The sequence below is a fragment of the Durio zibethinus genome, chromosome 2, assembly GCF_047325235.1.
Source record: "Durio zibethinus cultivar Kanyao isolate XHJ-2024 chromosome 2, ASM4732523v1, whole genome shotgun sequence".
In the NCBI taxonomy this organism is placed as follows: Eukaryota; Viridiplantae; Streptophyta; class Magnoliopsida; order Malvales; family Malvaceae; genus Durio; species Durio zibethinus.
In genome coordinates, this window is record NC_143163.1 from 29,000,422 (window position 1) to 29,005,673 (window position 5,252).

A 5,252-nucleotide genomic window follows, 5' to 3' on the forward strand; every position below is an offset into this window, starting at 1 on the left:
GTTTGGCCAAAGAGAAGTTTTGATCCAAGTATGGCTCTTTCACTTAGCCATGAAGCAATTGTGTGGCATAAGGACTCTATCCATTTTGTCATGCAAGGGGGTAGATTAATTTGCAAAAGCATGGACTCTACAAGCACTATTTTATTCAGCTAAAAAGTATTTGAAGCTCACCATAAGACTTGTTGGTTAACCTTAAAGAATTTGACTTGGAGTAAGATTTTATCCATTTGAATTTTAAGAATTAGATAAAAATCAACTTACTCTTGAAATTCCAATCCTTAGCCGAATACAAAAGGAAAGCTTTTCAAGATTTGATCAAGATTACACTTTCAATACTCCATTCAACCAAGGCAACTCAAGCTTGAAAAGATTTCATTCGGCCAACCTTCATGAAGATTAGGATAAACATTCATCCATTAGAAATTGAACTTGAAAATGTATCTTGTACTTTTTACTCCTTAGTCAAACCCTCTATTATAAATAAAAAGGTTATTCACCCTTTTTCATCATCTCATTCCTCATATCTTTTCTCTCTTTTAATTTTTAGTTTTTTTTTTTTTTTTACTTTTTTAGTGGAGCTATTGGCTTAGGTGACAGATTTGCCAATAACAAAGCTTTTGTTTCTTTAAATTCTTTTAGTTCAATTTAAGAAGTATTTTTTCAAAGATATTTTCTTTTATTGCTTTAAGTTTTCAATCTTTTTTTACAATCTTAATTTCGAGAAAGCTTTCTTTTTCTTTTAAGATTTATTCAAGCTTTCTTTTACTTGTTGCAAGATTCAGCTACCACTTTCTTTTATTGTTATTTAAGTTCTTTTCATGCAATCTTTATTCCACGTTTACAACAAGCAACTGATATTCTCAAGTTTCTTTAATTTCCAAACTTTAAATTCTTGTTTTCTTATATTTATTCTTTGGCAATCTTCTTTTACTTTCCAAATGACAGTTAGTAAAGTCAAGATCTTGCCTATACATCGCTTTTAATCTTTACCTTTCTTTGCAATCAAACCCTAAATTTTAATTGTTTAAATATTAAATCTTAGGATTTGACCTTTGTTACTTGAAGAGCAACCTAACATTATATTATATAATTCTTGAGGAGATGATATTGGAATACTTCTTTTTATTACTTGATCTGTATACTTGCAGACTATAAGAAAAACAGTAATCAAATTTTTTACGTCGTTGCCAAGATTATAGCGGTGTTCTCAATATCAATAAAAAATTCTTAATTTCTTATAATCTAAACCTTTTCTTTTATTTATTTATTTATTATTATCTTTTCTTGTTTGCATGCACAGATTTAAAAGTGTTGACTTAGCTCCTGTTGATCAAAAAATTGAAAGAACCTTTAAAAGGAAGAAAAGAGTAATCAACAACACCTGCAACAACACCCATGGATAATGTAAATAATGAAGGGCAAAGAATGTTAAGGGACTATACAGTTTCCAATACAGATGGCTTTCAACCATCCATTAGAATGCCAACTATTAAAGCCAACAACTTTGAGATAAAGCCTTCAATTATACAAATGGTCCAAACTTTTATGCAGTATGAAGGGTTACAAGTGATGATCCAAATCGTTATCTTTCTAACTTCCTTCAATTAGGTGACATTTTTCGCTATAAGGGTGTTTCTAATGAGGCAATTAGACTAAGATTTTTCATTTTTCTTTCAAGGACAAGGTGAAAAGTTGGTTGTTATCATTACTATCTAGTTCAATCACAACATAGGATGATTTGGTCTAAAAGTTTCTACTAAAGTTTTTTCCACCAGCAAAAATAGCAAAACTAAGGAATGAAATCACCATATTTCTACAAGTAAATAGTGAAACATTATATGATGGATGGAAACGATTCAAAGAGTTGCTAAGAAAATGCCTAAACCATGGATTATCCTAGTGGCTTTAAATCTAGATCTTTTATAATGGTCTCACATCACCCATGAAAACTACTTTAGATTTAGTTGTTGAAGGGGCAATTATGAGCAAAACTCCTAAGAAAGCAAATGAACTTATTAAAGAGATGGCTTCTAATATTTACCAATAAGGCATAAAAGGAAAGGTTAGTAAAAAGTTTACTAGTTTATTTGAGGTTGATGCTATTGTTTTTATCAATTCCTAATTAGCTTCCCTCACTAGAAGGCCAACCATGTGATTGTTATACAAAATCTTTATGTCTCTTATGATATCTGTGAAAGACCATATTCCACTAAAAGATGCTAGTTTAGAGTAGAACTAGTCCAATACATTAAACAAGCCAAGCCAAACCATAATCCCTATAGATTATAATACCTACAACGTTGGATAGTGAAACCATCCAAAATTTTCTTCTAACCAATCAAACCACCAACCTACTAATAACCAAAACAACAACTACCACCCTAATCCATCAACCTATAACCCACCCTAAAAAAAGAAATCCACTTTTGAAGACATGTTGACCCAATTGATGTAAGCCAACAATGCCAATATTCAAAGCTAAGCTGCATCCATCAAAAACTTAAAAAACTAAATACGTCAACTTGTCCAAGCTATAACCAATAGCCGTATAGGTACCTTACCTAAGAATATTAAATCCAACCTTAAAAGATAAAGCAAAAAGGGATGTAATGTAATTTATTCTTTGAGAGATGTTAGGATAGAGGATTCTGATAAAGAGGATGATAAGCTTATGGTAGTAAACCTCTCTAATTTTGTGAGACAACTTAAAGTACATTTCATAGGGAAGAAAGATGTATTAAAAGATAAGAAACTCTTGTAATTTGGTCGAGAAATTTTAAAAAGTTTTAACCCTATGGCATTAGAGGGTCATGAAGATATTAAAACCTATAACGAATACCTTGAGAAGGATAATATAAAAATGGACAATGAAAAAGATCATGAAGAGTACATTGAAGGGTTTGCTAAAAAAAAAAAAATATACTGTAAGTTGAAAAAGCATTATTAAAAAGCATTCAGCCTAAGTCTAAAACAATAATCTATGAAAAAAATTTAAAAATGGGTAATTCAAGAAAAAAATCCATAAAAAAAAAAGGTCCACAAGAAAAAAAAAGTTTAAGAAGAAGTGCAACCAAAACCAATGATTACCATTAGAATGTATAGGCAGTGTTTCAATATAACACCATATTCCCCAATGCCTATTCAAATAGAGCTACTTAAAGAATTGAAGAAAGCCATATTTTTATAAGACTACAACCTTGAACTTCAACAACTTTTGTCCAGAAGTAAAATGATTTAGGAAATTTTACTATTCCTTACAAAATTGGACAATTAAAATTTTTTGATGCACTTTATGATCTTGGTTCTATTATAAATCTAATGCCTATGAATATTTTTATGCAATTAGGGTGTGAAAAGCTAAAGCCTGCCTAATTCAATATTAAATTTACTTATCAATTTATTTAGTTACCAAAAGGGATGTTGAAAAATGTATCAATGAAAGTTAGTAAATATGCTTTCTTGGTGGATTTTGTTATTTTAGACATGGATGATGATAAGGCTCCATTACTGTTAGGAAGATTTTTCCTATTTATTGCTAAGGCCTTAATAGATATTTATGATACTAGCCTTACCTTTATATTAAAAATAAAAAGCTATAGTTTGTATTTGAATGGAATGGTGTGTTTAGAGATAAAGAAAATGTTAGTGCAATCAAAGTGAAAGAAAACCTTAAAGAGCTTGACCTAATAGTTAAACCTCATCACCCTCTAAATCATTTAGCAACTCCTAACTCCAACCATGTCAACCCCAAAAGAAACTCAAACTCTGTATATGTTATCTCTACTAGGAAAGTTAGTACACTTTCTAAAACTAAGTCTATTTATATTATTCTGCAAAGAAGGAGATAATAAGGTAAATTCTCTCCAAACGGTTAAAGTGATAACCTTAGATTTAGGGATGGTCAAGTTTGACTAAAACTAAAACTACTTGGAAAGCAACACAAGCTTTACTTTAATGGTTTTTTTTTTTATTTATTTGGACATGTATATTTTAATGTTTTTTTTTTTAAGTTGCTTTATTTTTAAGGATGAAGTGAGCAAGGATAATACCTCATGCAAATGGAATTCGACATTGAAAAAAATTTGGAGAGTATCTCTTTTTTACTCTTTCTTTTATTTTACCTAACCCATTGTGCTTACTTGTATATGGACATGTTTATGATTTTGGAAGGAAAGGAATAGTAAGGAAAGAATAAACAGAAAGCAAAAAAAAAAAATGACAAAAGTGAAGGCAAAGCCTAAGAAAGTTGAAAATGGCTAAATTTTTTTTTTTAAAAGATGCTATGAATAAAAGGAAAAAAATAAAGTGATGCTTTACTAGTAAAAAATAGCTCTCATATGTTTAAAGTTTAAGAAATTCAAAAAAAGTAAGCTTAGGGTTTTAAAGTCTAAAATTTATTTTCTTCTACTTTGACCTAAGCCTTATATTATAAGCCTAAAGACCTTTTGATCTTGAGTTAAGTATATAGGTCTAACATGAGTGGAGAGGAATGGAAAAAATAAACATATGAAGTCTATTCTATCTTTGAAGTAAAATGTGATAAAGTGTTTTGTATTCATTTACTTAAGTTATATGCATGAATTAAAGATTAAGTAGATGTTTATGTGTAATGAGCATAAGTATTGAGAGCTTGCTTTTGAAAGAAATTCTTATGACTCTATGTTTATTCTTAACTTTGTATTATACAGTAATACATGATAGGATGTTTATGTAGTTCTTGACTTGGTAAATAGATATAATGGATTTTTAATTTTGTTGATTTGAGGTTTTGCTTGAGGACAAGTAAAGATTTAAGAGTAAGGGATAACACCTAAAATTATAGAGTTTTTACATGTCAAAAATCATGAAAAATTTAAATTTTGGATGATTTTCAATGCTTTTTATGTTGTTTTCTTGATTTTAGGTTTTTCAAGCTCATGGACATCATTTTCATACAAGTTATGCATGCAAGTATACAAGGAGCAATTTTGGCCCAATCTTGAAGCCCATAGCCGAACCACCTTAATCCACATTCATAAAGTTTCAATTGCACAAGGACTCTTCTATGATGCATTTAGCTAGACCATTTCCAAGAAAAGTTATATGCTATTCCAAGCTCACTTAGACTTTATCATATTTAGCCAGAGATAAGTTTTAATTCAAGTATGACTTTTTTGCTTAAACATGAAGCAATTGTGCAGCATAAGGACTCTATCCATTCGGCCATGCAAGAGGGAGGATTAATTTGCAAAAGCATGGATTCTACAAGCACC

The 5,252-nt window shown here is 29.9% G+C and overlaps 1 non-coding gene across 1 annotated transcript; it reads right to left on the reverse strand.

Moving 5' to 3' along the window:
* Nucleotides 1-1,786: 1,786 nt before the first annotated feature.
* LOC149520105 (small nucleolar RNA R71) lies at nucleotides 1,787-1,893 on the reverse strand. Its single transcript, XR_016335564.1, has one exon. It is a non-coding gene; the product is annotated as a small nucleolar RNA R71 (small nucleolar RNA).
* Between the last annotated feature and the right edge of the window lie 3,359 nt (nucleotides 1,894-5,252).